The sequence below is a fragment of the Mercurialis annua genome, linkage group LG1-X (genome assembly GCF_937616625.2).
Source record: "Mercurialis annua linkage group LG1-X, ddMerAnnu1.2, whole genome shotgun sequence".
Lineage (NCBI taxonomy): Eukaryota > Viridiplantae > Streptophyta > Magnoliopsida > Malpighiales > Euphorbiaceae > Mercurialis > Mercurialis annua.
In genome coordinates, this window is record NC_065570.1 from 57,928,718 (window position 1) to 57,948,655 (window position 19,938).

Genomic DNA, 19,938 nt, shown 5'->3' on the forward strand with positions numbered 1-19,938 from the left:
GATTTAATATCTTATTTTAGAAACAAATAAATTAAAAATAAATACGGCCGCTTTGTGAGCTGAAATCCCCAACTGGGACTTACTATATGCTATTTTTTCATCTTTTGGGCTTCTTCACATGCAGGTCCACCAGTATTTTTTTGGGCTGGTGCAAATAAAGAATAGAGGAAATTAGACCCAGTACTGTTACAGCCCAATTTAATTTGAGATTTACTGTTTCTAAAGCTCGTAATGAATAATACGTTTAAAAATTGGGAACAAAATTCTTCATTGCAATATTACTATTTCAATTAATTAAGTCCAAAGCTTTTATCAGTTGCAACGTTTCTTTCTTTCTTTCAATCTTCGTCTTCCTCGGTAGTACTCTTTTCTCCGGGTTTCTCTCTGAATCGCAAGGTTGCGGTTACAACAGTGATGAGTTGCTGATCCATGGGTTTACTGTCGATGGCGGCGGTGATGGATTGTCGTGTTGCGGCAACAACGGTGATGGGTTGCCGATCCATTGCTTTACTTTCGATGGCGAGGGGATGGATTGTCGATTGATGCAGCGTCTCTTAAAGCCTCTTTATTCTTGAACCTGTTTTATATGCAACAGTTTTAAAAGTTTTGAATCAAAATTTGTAATAACCCGAATTTTTGGAGTTATTAAAGTAAGCTATATGTCGTAATTTGGACGATCGGGATTATAAGAAGTGATATTTAAATTCAAATGGAGAATTTAAATATTTAGATAAGCCCATAAAAATATTGGAATCATAAGAATTTATTATGGAAATTTTTGGATAAGTATAATAATATGACAATTTTGGAATGACGAATTTCCAAAATTCATATCTTCCTATTCCGACATCAGAATTCGATGATCTATATGTCAAATCGAAGCTATCGACGTCCTCTTCAATTTTATAAATTTTATTTTATAAAATTTGAATGAGAAACAGTGCAGAAATTTAAAGAACAATGCAGCTCAAATCGAACCGCTGGGTTCGTCAGGATTTAGGTAACTAGGACTAAGGAAACGTATTATTTAAGTTCAAATTGATAATTTAAATAATCGAGGAAGCTTATTAATATATTTGGAGTCCAAGGAATAAATTTGAGAATTTTTGGACGAAAAAGTATATTTTAGCCGGACTGCAATTGGACTGCAGAATTAATAAAAAAAAATTAATTATAAAATAAAATAGACGTCCCGAGATAATAATTTGGAAGTTATTATTCATGAAATAATATTTGGAAATGTTTGAGAGAATTAAATATCGAAAATGATAAAAGTCAATTTTACCCTAAACTTCGATTTATTTACGAAATTGCCACAAGGGCAAACTTGTAATTTTGCCTAGACTAATAAATATCCTAAGTCTTCTTCCCCACTTCATTTCCAGCAAATTTCTTTTACCTCCATTGTTGAATGCTCTCAACTCACCATTTACCCTTAGCTATATTATTCATTTGTCATTTCTCAATAATTCCTTAACGAAAAACGTTGGAAATCACCCGCTAATTACTAATCTACAATTGCATGTAGGATCAAGGTATAATTGCTAGCTCAAATCTTTGTTTTTATTTTCTGATGTTTAATAAGCTTAAGGTATGTGTTTTAGTTGTTGAAATTTGTGGTTTAATTGTGTTTAATTCGGTTTTTGTGTATAGTTTTGATATATTCGGTTTGAATTAATTTTTATATATGGGAAATTAAATTAATTTTAATTTATGGGCTGATGTTAAATACTATTTTTATATATGTTTAAAAATGTGATATTCATGGATTAAAAGTGTTAAAAATAGTGGGTAATTAGTTTAAAGAGATGGGTTTCGGTTTTGAATTAATTTTTCCGTGAAATTAAATTATTATTTTTAATTTCTGGGCTGATCTACTTCATGAGGTTAAAATATGCTTTAAAGTGTGATTTTTGTGGATTAAAAATGTTAAACATTTCGGGTATTAATTTAATGGTTTGGAGTTCGATTTTTAATAGTTTTAAAGGCTTAAAAATCGCTTAAAAATGATAAATAAATGGATTTTAAATTTCTGGAAATAAATTGGTTTATGTTTGAGTTAGATGTTGGGTTGATGGTGAATAAATGTTTAATGGTGAATTTTTAATGGTTTGTTAATCGGGTTTAATTTTTATAATAGTTTAATCGGTAAAAAAATGTTTAAAAAGGGTATTTTTGTCATTTTAATTTCTGGACAGAAATTATTCATGAAAAATGTATGAAATATATATGTTGATTATTTATGGAATTTAATTGATTTAGTTGAGGTGTTTTGACGGATTAATAATCGGTTTTGATTATTAATTGTTTATACGGTTTTAAATTGTTAAAATTGTTAAAATTATGAAAAATAATTTATTTTAATTTTGGGGCTGCTCTTTTGACATTTTAATTAAAATAAATATGTATTGGTTTATTTTTTTGGGTGATTAAAATTGTGTAAAAATGATTCTTGAACGTTTTAACGGTTTTAAAGCTCATCGGAACTTGACCGGAATCCGGTGACCGGAACTTGGTGACCGGAGTGATCAAACCATAGATGGGATTCTGAGTTTATGAGTTGATGATTTATTAAATTTGGTTGGATTTAGACTTGATTGTCAAAATTTAAAGTTTAGGGGTTAAAGTGTAACTTTCGTAAAAATAAAGGACCAACCTGTAATTTAACCATATTTCCAGATTATTGATGTTTATAATCTGATGTGAAATGATTTTGAGAATTTTAAAGAACTTTGATGATTTTTGAAAGAATTGGATATGTTTTTGCCGAAAACTAGAGTTTTTGGGTTAAATTGTACTTTTTCCAAAATTAAGGGGTTACATGGTATGTTAGCCAAAAATTCCAGATTATGTAAGTTAATAATCTGAGATAAAATGATTTAGTCGATTTTAAAATTAATTGATTTACGAAAGGACCTAAACGGTCAATTTTGAAAAGTTTAAGGGTATTTTGGTATTTTGACCAAAAATGGAATTTAAGCTAATATGGGGCTGTTTTAATAGATTTAAATAAATAACCTTAAGTGGAAAGTATTATTTGATATAAAGAAATATATTTTATATAATAAAGTATATTTATGAAAAATGAAATATTTAAATGAATATTTCTGAAAAATGATTTTATGTGTAAAAAGAGATAAGTAAAGAAAAGTTACATGAATAAAATAAGTTATGTACTTATTAAATAAGAAAGTATTTGGAGGTTAGAATTAATTAATTAAATTAAATTAAGATGGTATAGAGTTAATTCCAGAGTAGGATTTTATTAATTAAGAGAATTAATATTTTGATCCTAACTAGATTCGACAAGTTGTCGAGCTATCGAGTCGGAGGACCAAGGAAATTAACGGAGTTGTTTAAAGGAGCATTGACGGAGTAATACCGTAGTTAAACGGTTTCTGTGAGTACATGTTTTTACATTTCGGTATTCGTAAAGTCTCCTATTTTAACATACTGCGTGATATATGTGTTGCGGTGTTATATGTTTACATGCCTTGTATGGATGTATGTTTTATGTATATAATATATGTATATATTATTTTGATATAGAAAGGTATACACATAGTTTTTAAAATTATTATGCAATTGCTTATGCTTGAATGTGTGTTACATCGGTTGGCTGTGCTATCGATGTCAGGATTGTGTGTTACATCGGTTGGCTGTGCTATCGATGTCAGGAATGTGTGTGTGTGTTACATCGGTTGGCTGTGCTATCGATGTCAGGAATGTGTGTGTGTGTTACATCGGTTGGCTGTGCTATCGATGTCAGGAATGTGTGTGTGTGTTACATCGGTTGGCTGTGCTATCAATGTCAGGAATGTGTGTGTGTTACATCGGTTGGCTGTGTTATCGATGTCAGGATTGTGTGTGTGTGTTACATCGGTTGGCTGTGTTATCGATGTCAGGATTGTGTGTGTGTTACATCGGTTGGCTATGCTATCGATGTCAGGATTGTGTGTGTGTGTTACATCGGTTGGCTGTGCTATCGATGTCAGGATTGTGTGTGTGTGTTACATCGGTTGGCTGTGCTATCGATGTCAGGATTGTGTGTGTGTGTTACATCGGTTGGCTGTGCTATCGATGTCAGGATTGTGTGTGTATGTTAGATCGGTTGGCTGTGCTATCGGTCTCAGGTGAATATGGTTGATCGGTTGGCTGTGCTATCGGTCCCATAATATTGTGTGTGTGTGTGTGTTAGATCGGTTGGCTGTGCTATCGGTCTCAGGTGAATATGGTTGATCGGTTGGCTGTGCTATCGGTCTCATAATATTGTGTGTGTGTGTGTGTGTGTGTATTAGATCGGTTGGCTGTGCTATCGGTCTCGGGTGAATAAGGTTGATCGGTTGGTTGTGCTATCGGTCCCTTAAGATTTATGTATGTTGTGGATATGGTTGATCGGTTGGCTGTGCTATCGGTCCCATAAGATTATGCATGTATGATGTGTTGATAAGTTTCGCCATCAATGTAGATGGACGAATTTAAGAAATGTGGTTTAATTTAAAGGTCAACGTATATGGTTGACATTCTTTGATATTGAAGTCTTGATTGAAATATGTTATGTGTGAGCTCAGGCTTCAATTGTTTTAAAGATGTTTTCAAAGGATTTCGAAAATACATAAAGTTATTTTAAATATAAAACGGTTTTTAACTTTATGAAATATTTATTTGTAACGGCATGAACTCACCAGTATATCTGACCCACGTTGTGGAATTATTTTTCAGGAAAGCTGGTCCGATTTTGATGAAGGCTTCCGAACGTTTATTTCTCGGAAGTCTACTTTGATAAAAGACTGTAAATAAGGTTTTAAGTTCTAGTTGTCCGCAGTAGACTAGTATAGTCTTATTGTATTTAAATGTTTTAAAGCACATTTAAAACTCTGATGTTTTATCTCATCAGTTATTTAATAAATGTGTCATACGTCTCTTTTAAAAGCGAAAAATTTATAGTGTTTTTCAGGCTTGCTACGGGTTTCGGAGCAACCACTCTCATTCCCTAGCGCCGGTCTCGACTCGAGATTTCGGGTCGTGACAAAGGTGGTATCAGAGCAGTTGGTCCAGTTACCTCTGCTAATATGTGAATTGAGTGCAGTTGGTCAGAGATACCACTGCTAGTCTGTGTAGATGTTGTGTGAACCTAGGAGTAATGTACAATGTCACTAAGTTAAGTTAGGAACTATTGCGGATTATAGGATTTCCAGTCATGTCTTTTAAACGTTTTCATCGTTTTCATCGGTTTTTCAAATGATTTTCAAAACGTCCTGTCCTATGTGTGGTGTCAGGATATGAGTTAGATGTGTGTGTTAGCACAATATATGTTTGTGGTTACTCGAGTAAGCATTACGCTTTCGAGTATATAGTCTGCAAGGAGTTGTATACTCTCGAGACTCATATTATCTATGAAATGTGTGTTTATTATGAGTATGATTGATTGATTGATGTGGTATGTTTATAGCGTAATCACTGAAAGAAGTGATATGTTTTCGAATGTGATAAACTCTGCTTAGAGAGGTATACTCACGAGACTTGTGTTATATGCTTTAGCCGAGAATTCCTAAATGAGTTGATTATCATTAGGATATGGCTTATATGTATGATATATGATGACATGTGTGTTGAGAATTGTTTACTTGAATGATTATATGTTTTGAGTGTTGTTTAGTCTACGTAGAGTAGTATACTCTCGAGACTTATGGAATGTGTTATGATTGAGTAAATCATAAATAAATTGGGTTTCTTTGAACCTAATTTTCATGTATTGATGATGGCTATAATTTGATTATGTGCATGTAATGTGATTGATTGTTATGTGCATGCAATGGAATAGTGTATATGAAACGTATAGAACATGTGAGTTATAGCCAGATATGACATAGACGAATGAAATTGTTATTAGAGCCTAATACGTAAAGTAAGAATGAGACGCGACTACGTATACGATAAAGACTTTGCGAACATGATACGTATATCATGTTATTAAGAACGCGTTTAGATTTCTTTGTGCTTTAGAATGGCTGAGCAAAGAAATACGCGAGCGCGTGCAAGCGCACAACGATTAAACGAGACTTTAGGAAAAGCCTTAGATAATGAATGTGTACCAGTTCAACCGGCGGATAGAGGCCGTGGACAAGGTAGAGGTCGAAAAGGACCTAGAGTATATCAAGCTGGGAATGTGCAGGCACTGGGAATGCCGCAACAACCCAATATTGATATAAATCATTTGGTAACATAAGTTACTGATTTGTGGAGTTGTGTGTTAATAATGGGGCAGTGGATGCAACACCAGCATCAACGAGAAGAGAGAAATTTTGATAGAGATCTTGTGTTAGCATACGTAAAACTGAACCCAAAGGATTTTGATGGATCAAGTGATGCGTTAGACTTTTTGGAAGAAGTCGAGCAAAATGCTCATAGACTTCAAGCTAACGAAAGACAGACAATATTGTTAATGGAGATGTCGATGAAAGGTCCAGTCAAGGATTGGTTTCGACAAGTAATTGGACCAATAATGGGTCATATAACATGGGCATAGTTTGTGACCCGATATAAGGATTTCTTCTTACCGTTTGCGGTAATCGAAGGTAACCGGGACAAACTGTTATCGTTAACTCGAGGTAACAGATCTGTTCAGGAATATGTTACCGAGTTTAATCGATTGAGCAGATTTGCTCCAGACTTGATGACAGATCGAGTCGGAGTAAACCCCATGTTTGTGAAGGGATTATGACCTCAGTTTATAGGACTGTTGAGTCAGAGAGACAGGAGTTTTGTGCAAGTTGTCGACGGTGTAAGACAACTGGAAAGGGCATTAATCCAATTTGGTAAAATTCCTGACCCCTCACAACTGAATGAAGTTAGAGATGAATGTTTTGGCTATGGAAACCAAACTTCAAGGCAAATAAGAGAATAGACGATAAAAATCTTTTGGAATAAGTGATTTTGCAGAGCCCTATGTCTATAGAAACTTACGATGGCGCCATTTTTATAAAAACAAATGTGTTTAATGAAAAAGGAATGTTTTATGAACACATGATTGTGCCCGGAGACGATTTATGCCGGCATTGCATTGGCACGAATAGAATTGCATCACTACATTCATATTATGTTCACTATTAGGACATGCATCATGTACATTATGTATGTAAAAAAAAAAAAGAGGAATGTCATTGCAACTCTTGGTGATGAGAGAAGTCATCACACCGGTGCACAATTATGGCATGATTTTATAAGTGAAAAAAAAAAGTGATTTTGAACAGGATAAGTTTTTAACATAAGTACGCTGAGACATTGGCTCTGTAATGTAAATAAAGGAATAGGACAAGGAAAATATACCTTGTAAGGCCTAAATAAGGAGATATATTTATAGAGTAATGAACAATATGGTATGAAATATTCTGAGACTTAAATGGAAAAGTCTCCAAAGAAGTATTGATGATGTAGGAAAGAAAATGTTGGAGTGTAAGTGATATTATAATTCGAGGACGAATTATTTTAAGGAGGGGAGAATGTAATAACCCGAATTTTTGGAGTTATTAAAGTAAGCTATATGTCGTAATTTGGACGATCGGGATTATAAGAAGTGATATTTAAATTCAAATGGAGAATTTAAATATTTAGATAAGCCCATAAAAATATTGGAATCATAAGAATTTATTATGGAAATTTTTGGATAAGTATAATAATATGACAATTTTGGAATGACGAATTTCCAAAATTCATATCTTCCTATTCCGACATCAGAATTCGATGATCTATATGTCAAATCGAAGCTATCGACGTCCTCTTCAATTTTATAAATTTTATTTTATAAAATTTGAATGAGAAACAGTGCAGAAATTTAAAGAACAATGCAGCTCAAATCGAACCGCTGGGTTCGTCAGGATTTAGGTAACTAGGACTAAGGAAACGTATTATTTAAGTTCAAATTGATAATTTAAATAATCGAGGAAGCTTATTAATATATTTGGAGTCCAAGGAATAAATTTGAGAATTTTTGGACGAAAAAGTATATTTTAGCCGGACTGCAATTGGACTGCAGAATTAATAAAAAAAAATTAATTATAAAATAAAATAGACGTCCCGAGATAATAATTTGGAAGTTATTATTCATGAAATAATATTTGGAAATGTTTGAGAGAATTAAATATCGAAAATGATAAAAGTCAATTTTACCCTAAACTTCGATTTATTTACGAAATTGCCACAAGGGCAAACTTGTAATTTTGCCTAGACTAATAAATATCCTAAGTCTTCTTCCCCACTTCATTTCCAGCAAATTTCTTTTACCTCCATTGTTGAATGCTCTCAACTCACCATTTACCCTTAGCTATATTATTCATTTGTCATTTCTCAATAATTCCTTAACGAAAAACGTTGGAAATCACCCGCTAATTACTAATCTACAATTGCATGTAGGATCAAGGTATAATTGCTAGCTCAAATCTTTGTTTTTATTTTCTGATGTTTAATAAGCTTAAAGTATGTGTTTTAGTTGTTGAAATTTGTGGTTTAATTGTGTTTAATTCGGTTTTTGGGTATAGTTTTGATATATTCGGTTTGAATTAATTTTTATATATGGGAAATTAAATTAATTTTAATTTATGGGCTGATGTTAAATACTATTTTTATATATGTTTAAAAATGTGATATTCATGGATTAAAAGTGTTAAAAATAGTGGGTAATTAGTTTAAAGAGATGGGTTTCGGTTTTGAATTAATTTTTCCGTGAAATTAAATTATTATTTTTAATTTCTGGGCTGATCTACTTCATGAGGTTAAAATATGCTTTAAAGTGTGATTTTTGTGGATTAAAAATGTTAAACATTTCGGGTATTAATTTAATGGTTTGGAGTTCGATTTTTAATAGTTTTAAAGGCTTAAAAATCGCTTAAAAATGATAAATAAATGGATTTTAAATTTCTGGAAATAAATTGGTTTATGTTTGAGTTAGATGTTGGGTTGATGGTGAATAAATGTTTAATGGTGAATTTTTAATGGTTTGTTAATCGGGTTTAATTTTTATAATAGTTTAATCGGTAAAAAAATGTTTAAAAAGGGTATTTTTGTCATTTTAATTTCTGGACAGAAATTATTCATGAAAAATGTATGAAATATATATGTTGATTATTTATGGAATTTAATTGATTTAGTTGAGGTGTTTTGACGGATTAATAATCGGTTTTGATTATTAATTGTTTATACGGTTTTAAATTGTTAAAATTGTTAAAATTATGAAAAATAATTTATTTTAATTTTGGGGCTGCTGTTTTGACATGTTAATTAAAATAAATATGTATTGGTTTATTTTTTTGGGTGATTAAAATTGTGTAAAAATGATTCTTGAACGTTTTAACGGTTTTAAAGCTCATCGGAACTTGACCGGAATCCGGTGACCGGAACTTGGTGACCGGAGTGATCAAACCATAGATGGGATTCTGAGTTTATGAGTTGATGATTTATTAAATTTGGTTGGATTTAGACTTGATTGTCAAAATTTAAAGTTTAGGGGTTAAAGTGTAACTTTCGTAAAAATAAAGGACCAACCTGTAATTTAACCATATTTCCAGATTATTGATGTTTATAATCTGATGTGAAATGATTTTGAGAATTTTAAAGAACTTTGATGATTTTTGAAAGAATTGGATATGTTTTTGCCGAAAACTAGAGTTTTTGGGTTAAATTGTACTTTTTCCAAAATTAAGGGGTTACATGGTATGTTAGCCAAAAATTCCAGATTATGTAAGTTAATAATCTGAGATAAAATGATTTAGTCGATTTTAAAATTAATTGATTTACGAAAGGACCTAAACGGTCAATTTTGAAAAGTTTAAGGGTATTTTGGTATTTTGACCAAAAATGGAATTTAAGCTAATATGGGGATGTTTTAATAGATTTAAATAAATAACCTTAAGTGGAAAGTATTATTTGATATAAAGAAATATATTTTATATAATAAAGTATATTTATGAAAAATGAAATATTTAAATGAATATTTCTGAAAAATGATTTTATGTGTAAAAAGAGATAAGTAAAGAAAAGTTACATGAATAAAATAAGTTATGTACTTATTAAATAAGAAAGTATTTGGAGGTTAGAATTAATTAATTAAATTAAATTAAGATGGTATAGAGTTAATTCCAGAGTAGGATTTTATTAATTAAGAGAATTAATATTTTGATCCTAACTAGATTCGACAAGTTGTCGAGCTATCGAGTCGGAGGACCAAGGAAATTAACGGAGTTGTTTAAAGGAGCATTGACGGAGTAATACCGTAGTTAAACGGTTTCTGTGAGTACATGTTTTTACATTTCGGTATTCGTAAAGTCTCCTATTTTAACATACTGCGTGATATATGTGTTGCGGTGTTATATGTTTACATGCCTTGTATGGATGTATGTTTTATGTATATAATATATGTATATATTATTTTGATATAGAAAGGTATACACATAGTTTTTAAAATTATTATGCAATTGCTTATGCTTGAATGTGTGTTACATCGGTTGGCTGTGCTATCGATGTCAGGATTGTGTGTTACATCGGTTGGCTGTGCTATCGATGTCAGGAATGTGTGTGTGTGTTACATCGGTTGGCTGTGCTATCGATGTCAGGAATGTGTGTGTGTGTTACATCGGTTGGCTGTGCTATCGATGTCAGGAATGTGTGTGTGTGTTACATCGGTTGGCTGTGCTATCAATGTCAGGAATGTGTGTGTGTTACATCGGTTGGCTGTGTTATCGATGTCAGGATTGTGTGTGTGTGTTACATCGGTTGGCTGTGTTATCGATGTCAGGATTGTGTGTGTGTTACATCGGTTGGCTATGCTATCGATGTCAGGATTGTGTGTGTGTGTTACATCGGTTGGCTGTGCTATCGATGTCAGGATTGTGTGTGTGTGTTACATCGGTTGGCTGTGCTATCGATGTCAGGATTGTGTGTGTGTGTTACATCGGTTGGCTGTGCTATCGATGTCAGGATTGTGTGTGTATGTTAGATCGGTTGGCTGTGCTATCGGTCTCAGGTGAATATGGTTGATCGGTTGGCTGTGCTATCGGTCCCATAATATTGTGTGTGTGTGTGTTAGATCGGTTGGCTGTGCTATCGGTCTCAGGTGAATATGGTTGATCGGTTGGCTGTGCTATCGGTCTCATAATATTGTGTGTGTGTGTGTGTGTGTGTATTAGATCGGTTGGCTGTGCTATCGGTCTCGGGTGAATAAGGTTGATCGGTTGGTTGTGCTATCGGTCCCTTAAGATTTATGTATGTTGTGGATATGGTTGATCGGTTGGCTGTGCTATCGGTCCCATAAGATTATGCATGTATGATGTGTTGATAAGTTTCGCCATCAATGTAGATGGACGAATTTAAGAAATGTGGTTTAATTTAAAGGTCAACGTATATGGTTGACATTCTTTGATATTGAAGTCTTGATTGAAATATGTTATGTGTGAGCTCAGGCTTCAATTGTTTTAAAGATGTTTTCAAAGGATTTCGAAAATACATAAAGTTATTTTAAATATAAAACGGTTTTTAACTTTATGAAATATTTATTTGTAACGGCATGAACTCACCAGTATATCTGACCCACGTTGTGGAATTATTTTTCAGGAAAGCTGGTCCGATTTTGATGAAGGCTTCCGAACGTTTATTTCTCGGAAGTCTACTTTGATAAAAGACTGTAAATAAGGTTTTAAGTTCTAGTTGTCCGCAGTAGACTAGTATAGTCTTATTGTATTTAAATGTTTTAAAGCACATTTAAAACTCTGATGTTTTATCTCATCAGTTATTTAATAAATGTGTCATACGTCTCTTTTAAAAGCGAAAAATTTATAGTGTTTTTCAGGCTTGCTACGGGTTTCGGAGCAACCACTCTCATTCCCTAGCGCCGGTCTCGACTCGAGATTTCGGGTCGTGACAAAGGTGGTATCAGAGCAGTTGGTCCAGTTACCTCTGCTAATATGTGAATTGAGTGCAGTTGGTCAGAGATACCACTGCTAGTCTGTGTAGATGTTGTGTGAACCTAGGAGTAATGTACAATGTCACTAAGTTAAGTTAGGAACTATTGCGGATTATAGGATTTCCAGTCATGTCTTTTAAACGTTTTCATCGTTTTCATCGGTTTTTCAAATGATTTTCAAAACGTCCTGTCCTATGTGTGGTGTCAGGATATGAGTTAGATGTGTGTGTTAGCACAATATATGTTTGTGGTTACTCGAGTAAGCATTACGCTTTCGAGTATATAGTCTGCAAGGAGTTGTATACTCTCGAGACTCATATTATCTATGAAATGTGTGTTTATTATGAGTATGATTGATTGATTGATGTGGTATGTTTATAGCGTAATCACTGAAAGAAGTGATATGTTTTCGAATGTGATAAACTCTGCGTAGAGAGATATACTCACGAGACTTGTGTTATATGCTTTAGCCGAGAATTCCTAAATGAGTTGATTATCATTAGGATATGGCTTATATGTATGATATATGATGACATGTGTGTTGAGAATTGTTTACTTGAATGATTATATGTTTTGAGTGTTGTTTAGTCTACGTAGAGTAGTATACTCTCGAGACTTATGGAATGTGTTATGATTGAGTAAATCATAAATAAATTGGGTTTCTTTGAACCTAATTTTCATGTATTGATGATGGCTATAATTTGATTATGTGCATGTAATGTGATTGATTGTTATGTGCATGCAATGGAATAGTGCATATGAAACGTATAGAACATGTGAGTTATAGCCAGATATGACATAGACGAATGAAATTGTTATTAGAGCCTAATACGTAAAGTAAGAATGAGACGCGACTACGTATACGATAAAGACTTTGCGAACATGATACGTATATCATGTTATTAAGAACGCGTTTAGATTTCTTTGTGCTTTAGAATGGCTGAGCAAAGAAATACGCGAGCGCGTGCAAGCGCACAACGATTAAACGAGACTTTAGGAAAAGCCTTAGATAATGAATGTGTACCAGTTCAACCGGCGGATAGAGGCCGTGGACAAGGTAGAGGTCGAAAAGGACCTAGAGTATATCAAGCTGGGAATGTGCGGGCACTGGGAATGCCGCAACAACCCAATATTGATATAAATCATTTGGTAACATAAGTTACTGATTTGTGGAGTTGTGTGTTAATAATGGGGCAGTGGATGCAACACCAGCATCAACGAGAAGAGAGAAATTTTGATAGAGATCTTGTGTTAGCATACGTAAAACTGAACCCAAAGGATTTTGATGGATCAAGTGATGCGTTAGACTTTTTGGAAGAAGTCGAGCAAAATGCTCATAGACTTCAAGCTAACGAAAGACAGACAATATTGTTAATGGAGATGTCGATGAAAGGTCCAGTCAAGGATTGGTTTCGACAAGTAATTGGACCAATAATGGGTCATATAACATGGGCATAGTTTGTGACCCGATATAAGGATTTCTTCTTACCGTTTGCGGTAATCGAAGGTAACCGGGACAAACTGTTATCGTTAACTCGAGGTAACAGATCTGTTCAGGAATATGTTACCGAGTTTAATCGATTGAGCAGATTTGCTCCAGACTTGATGACAGATCGAGTCGGAGTAAACCCCATGTTTGTGAAGGGATTATGACCTCAGTTTATAGGACTGTTGAGTCAGAGAGACAGGAGTTTTGTGCAAGTTGTCGACGGTGTAAGACAACTGGAAAGGGCATTAATCCAATTTGGTAAAATTCCTGACCCCTCACAACTGAATGAAGTTAGAGATGAATGTTTTGGCTATGGAAACCAAACTTCAAGGCAAATAAGAGAATAGACGATAAAAATCTTTTGGAATAAGTGATTTTGCAGAGCCCTATGTCTATAGAAACTTACGATGGCGCCATTTTTATAAAAACAAATGTGTTTAATGAAAAAGGAATGTTTTATGAACACATGATTGTGCCCGGAGACGATTTATGCCGGCATTGCATTGGCACGAATAGAATTGCATCACTACATTCATATTATGTTCACTATTAGGACATGCATCATGTACATTATGTATGTAAAAAAAAAAAAAGAGGAATGTCATTGCAACTCTTGGTGATGAGAGAAGTCATCACACCGGTGCACAATTATGGCATGATTTTATAAGTGAAAAAAAAAGTGATTTTGAACAGGATAAGTTTTTAACATAAGTACGCTGAGACATTGGCTCTGTAATGTAAATAAAGGAATAGGACAAGGAAAATATACCTTGTAAGGCCTAAATAAGGAGATATATTTATAGAGTAATGAACAATATGGTATGAAATATTCTGAGACTTAAATGGAAAAGTCTCCAAAGAAGTATTGATGATGTAGGAAAGAAAATGTTGGAGTGTAAGTGATATTATAATTCGAGGACGAATTATTTTAAGGAGGGGAGAATGTAATAACCCGAATTTTTGGAGTTATTAAAGTAAGCTATATGTCGTAATTTGGACGATCGGGATTATAAGAAGTGATATTTAAATTCAAATGGAGAATTTAAATATTTAGATAAGCCCATAAAAATATTGGAATCATAAGAATTTATTATGGAAATTTTTGGATAAGTATAATAATATGACAATTTTGGAATGACGAATTTCCAAAATTCATATCTTCCTATTCCGACATCAGAATTCGATGATCTATATGTCAAATCGAAGCTATCGACGTCCTCTTCAATTTTATAAATTTTATTTTATAAAATTTGAATGAGAAACAGTGCAGAAATTTAAAGAACAATGCAGCTCAAATCGAACCGCTGGGTTCGTCAGGATTTAGGTAACTAGGACTAAGGAAACGTATTATTTAAGTTCAAATTGATAATTTAAATAATCGAGGAAGCTTATTAATATATTTGGAGTCCAAGGAATAAATTTGAGAATTTTTGGACGAAAAAGTATATTTTAGCCGGACTGCAATTGGACTGCAGAATTAATAAAAAAAAATTAATTATAAAATAAAATAGACGTCCCGAGATAATAATTTGGAAGTTATTATTCATGAAATAATATTTGGAAATGTTTGAGAGAATTAAATATCGAAAATGATAAAAGTCAATTTTACCCTAAACTTCGATTTATTTACGAAATTGCCACAAGGGCAAACTTGTAATTTTGCCTAGACTAATAAATATCCTAAGTCTTCTTCCCCACTTCATTTCCAGCAAATTTCTTTTACCTCCATTGTTGAATGCTCTCAACTCACCATTTACCCTTAGCTATATTATTCATTTGTCATTTCTCAATAATTCCTTAACGAAAAACGTTGGAAATCACCCGCTAATTACTAATCTACAATTGCATGTAGGATCAAGGTATAATTGCTAGCTCAAATCTTTGTTTTTATTTTCTGATGTTTAATAAGCTTAAAGTATGTGTTTTAGTTGTTGAAATTTGTGGTTTAATTGTGTTTAATTCGGTTTTTGTGTATAGTTTTGATATATTCGGTTTGAATTAATTTTTATATATGGGAAATTAAATTAATTTTAATTTATGGGCTGATGTTAAATACTATTTTTATATATGTTTAAAAATGTGATATTCATGGATTAAAAGTGTTAAAAATAGTGGGTAATTAGTTTAAAGAGATGGGTTTCGGTTTTGAATTAATTTTTCCGTGAAATTAAATTATTATTTTTAATTTCTGGGCTGATCTACTTCATGAGGTTAAAATATGCTTTAAAGTGTGATTTTTGTGGATTAAAAATGTTAAACATTTCGGGTATTAATTTAATGGTTTGGAGTTCGATTTTTAATAGTTTTAAAGGCTTAAAAATCGCTTAAAAATGATAAATAAATGGATTTTAAATTTCTGGAAATAAATTGGTTTATGTTTGAGTTAGATGTTGGGTTGATGGTGAATAAATGTTTAATGGTGAATTTTTAATGGTTTGTTAATCGGGTTTAATTTTTATAATAGTTTAATCGGTAAAAAAATGTTTAAAAAGGGTATTTTTGTCATTTTAATTTCTGGACAGAAATTATTCATGAAAAATGTATGAAATATATATGTTGATTATTTATGGAATTTAATTGATTTAGTTGAGGTGTTTTGACGGATTAATAATCGGTTTTGATTATTAATTGTTTATACGGTTTTAAATTGTTAAAATTGTTAAAATTATGAAAAATAATTTATTTTAATTTTGGGGCTGCTGTTTTGACATGTTAATTAAAATAAATATGTATTGGTTTATTTTTTTGGGTGATTAAAATTGTGTAAAAATGATTCTTGAACGTTTTAACGGTTTTAAAGCTCATCGGAACTTGACCGGAATCCGGTGACCGGAACTTGGTGACCGGAGTGATCAAACCATAGATGGGATTCTGAGTTTATGAGTTGATGATTTATTAAATTTGGTTGGATTTAGACTTGATTGTCAAAATTTAAAGTTTAGGGGTTAAAGTGTAACTTTCGTAAAAATAAAGGACCAACCTGTAATTTAACCATATTTCCAGATTATTGATGTTTATAATCTGATGTGAAATGATTTTGAGAATTTTAAAGAACTTTGATGATTTTTGAAAGAATTGGATATGTTTTTGCCGAAAACTAGAGTTTTTGGGTTAAATTGTACTTTTTCCAAAATTAAGGGGTTACATGGTATGTTAGCCAAAAATTCCAGATTATGTAAGTTAATAATCTGAGATAAAATGATTTAGTCGATTTTGAAATTAATTGATTTACGAAAGGACCTAAACGGTCAATTTTGAAAAGTTTAAGGGTATTTTGGTATTTTGACCAAAAATGGAATTTAAGCTAATATGGGGATGTTTTAATAGATTTAAATAAATAACCTTAAGTGGAAAGTATTATTTGATATAAAGAAATATATTTTATATAATAAAGTATATTTATGAAAAATGAAATATTTAAATGAATATTTCTGAAAAATGATTTTATGTGTAAAAAGAGATAAGTAAAGAAAAGTTACATGAATAAAATAAGTTAGGTACTTATTAAATAAGAAAGTATTTGGAGGTTAGAATTAATTAATTAAATTAAATTAAGATGGTATAGAGTTAATTCCAGAGTAGGATTTTATTAATTAAGAGAATTAATATTTTGATCCTAACTAGATTCGACAAGTTGTCGAGCTATCGAGTCGGAGGACCAAGGAAATTAACGGAGTTGTTTAAAGGAGCATTGACGGAGTAATACCGTAGTTAAACGGTTTCTGCGAGTACATGTTTTTACATTTCGGTATTCGTAAAGTCTCCTATTTTAACATACTGCGTGATATATGTGTTGCGGTGTTATATGTTTACATGCCTTGTATGGATGTATGTTTTATGTATATAATATATGTATATATTATTTTGATATAGAAAGGTACACACATAGTTTTTAAAATTATTATGCAATTGCTTATGCTTGAATGTGTGTTACATCGGTTGGCTGTGCTATCGATGTCAGGATTGTGTGTTACATCGGTTGGCTGTGCTATCGATGTCAGGAATGTGTGTGTGTGTTACATCGGTTGGCTGTGCTATCGATGTCAGGAATGTGTGTGTGTGTTACATCGGTTGGCTGTGCTATCGATGTCAGGACTGTGTGTGTGTGTTACATCGGTTGGCTGTGCTATCGATGTCAGGATTGTGTGTGTGTGTTACATCGGTTGGCTGTGCTATCGATGTCAGGATTGTGTGTGTGTGTTACATCGGTTGGCTGTGCTATCGATGTCAGGAATGTGTGTGTGTGTGTTACATCGGTTGGCTGTGCTATCGATGTCAGGAATGTGTGTGTGTGTTACATCGGTTGGCTGTGCTATCGATGTCAGGAATGTGTGTGTGTGTTACATCGGTTGGCTGTGGTATCGATGTCAGGAATGTGTGTGTGTGTTACATCGGTTGGCTGTGCTATCGATGTCAGGAATGTGTGTGTGTGTTACATCGGTTGGCTGTGCTATCGATGTCAGGATTGTGTGTGTGTGTTACATCGGTTGGCTGTGCTATCGATGTCAGAATTATGTGTGTGTGTTACATCGGTTGGCTGTGCTATCGATGTCAGGAATGTGTGTGTGTGTTACATCGGTTGGCTGTGCTATCGATGTCAGGATTGTGTGTGTGTGTTACATCGGTTGGCTGTGCTATCGATGTCAGGATTATGTGTGTGTGTTACATCGGTTGGCTGTGCTATCGATGTCAGGATTGTGTGTGTGTGTTACATCGGTTGGCTGTGCTATCGATGTCAGGAATGTGTGTGTGTGTTACATCGGTTGGCTGTGCTATCGATGTCAGGATTGTGTGTGTGTGTGTTACATCGGTGGGCTGTGCTATCGATGTCAGGATTATGTGTGTGTGTTACATCGGTTGGCTGTGCTATCGATGTCAGGATTGTGTGTGTGTGTTACATCGGTTGGCTGTGCTATCGATGTCAGGATTGTGTGTGTGTGTTACATCGGTTGGCTGTGCTATCGATGTCAGGATTGTGTGTGTATGTTAGATCGGTTGGCTGTGCTATCGGTCTCAGGTGAATATGGTTGATCGGTTGGCTGTGCTATCGGTCCCATAATATTGTGTGTGTGTGTGTGTTAGATCGGTTGGCTGTGCTATCGGTCTCAGGTGAATATGGTTGATCGGTTGGCTGTGCTATCGGTCCCATAATATTGTGTGTGTGTGTGTGTATTAGATCGGTTGGCTGTGCTATCGGTCTCGGGTGAATAAGGTTGATCGGTTGGCTGTGCTATCGGTCCCTTAAGATTTATGTATGTTGTGGATATGGTTGATCGGTTGGCTGTGCTATCGGTCCCATAAGATTATGCATGTATGATGTGTTGATAAGTTTCGCCATCAATGTAGATGGACGAATTTAAGAAATGTGGTTTAATTTAAAGGTCAACGTATATGGTTGACATTCTTTGATATTGAAGTCTTGATTGAAATATGTTATGTGTGAGCTCAGGCTTCAATTGTTTTAAAGATGTTTTCAAAGGATTTCGAAAATACATAAAGTTATTTTAAATATAAAACGGTTTTTAACTTTATGAAATATTTATTTGTAACGGCATGAACTCACCAGTATATCTGACCCACGTTGTGGAATTATTTTTCAGGAAAGCTGGTCCGATTTTGATGAAGGCTTCCGAACGTTTATTTCTCGGAAGTCTACTTTGATAAAAGACTGTAAAGAAGGTTTTAAGTTCTAGTTGTCCGCAGTAGACTAGTATAGTCTTATTGTATTTAAATGTTTTAAAGCACATTTAAAACTCTGATGTTTTATCTCATCAGTATTTTAATAAATGTGTCATACGTCTCTTTTAAAAGCGAAAAATTTATAGTGTTTTTCAGGCTTGCTACGGGTTTCGGAGCAACCACTCCCATTCCCTAGCGCCGGTCTCGACTCGAGATTTCGGGTCGTGACAAAATTCCACAAAAATTCCCGTTTATGCTAACGTTTTGTCGATGATGGTGAGGCTGAGTCATGGAAATCTATGGAGGGTCTTCTTTACAGCCCAACAAATTACGTTCCTTTGTCTCCTATAAATTTCCTACAGAACAACGAAGATTTACATCAATCTCAACGTTTCTACTTATTTTGCTTTTTTTTTTGTGATGGTATAGATAAGAAATGAATTTTCTTTTCTGGATAGTTGATTATCAAGTCAAAAGATGAGTAATTGTGGTAATTGTTTCATCTAGTTTGTTTTAGCTTTAGTTGTTTTGATTTTGGAATTATGTGAATTTTCGGCTCAATGATTACGAGGTCTTGTTTAGATAGGAATCCAAATTGTAAAGGTTGCCTTTTGAACAGTAATGGATCTACAGTTCTGCTCACTAAATGCATGAAGATCCCAATTTGGCCACATGTTTGACATTCAAATACCGAAGTTGTATATATGCAAAACAATATAAATTTTAAGTGTTGATTTATAAATTTTTATATTAATTGAAGTTATATATCCTTAATTTTTTATATTATTTTCTATTTATAAATTTTAAGAGTTGATTT

At 33.3% G+C, this 19,938-nt stretch overlaps 2 long non-coding RNA genes across 3 annotated transcripts; both read left to right on the forward strand.

The window, feature by feature from the left end:
* Positions 1–678: 678 nt before the first annotated feature.
* Positions 679–4,911, forward strand: LOC126665066 (uncharacterized). Its single transcript, XR_008789802.1, has 3 exons — positions 679–1,535; positions 3,301–3,400; positions 4,723–4,911. It is a non-coding gene; the product is annotated as an uncharacterized LOC126665066 (long non-coding RNA).
* Positions 4,912–5,530: 619 nt separating this feature from the next.
* LOC130014996 (uncharacterized) lies at positions 5,531–19,880 on the forward strand. Of its 2 annotated transcripts, none has more exons than XR_008789801.1 (4): positions 5,531–8,419; positions 10,185–10,284; positions 11,605–15,301; positions 19,043–19,880. It is a non-coding gene; the product is annotated as an uncharacterized LOC130014996 (long non-coding RNA). The 2 variants fall into 2 exon arrangements; XR_008789800.1 differs by lacking the exon at positions 19,043–19,880 and adding an exon at positions 17,067–17,553.
* The last annotated feature ends 58 nt before the right edge of the window (positions 19,881–19,938 follow it).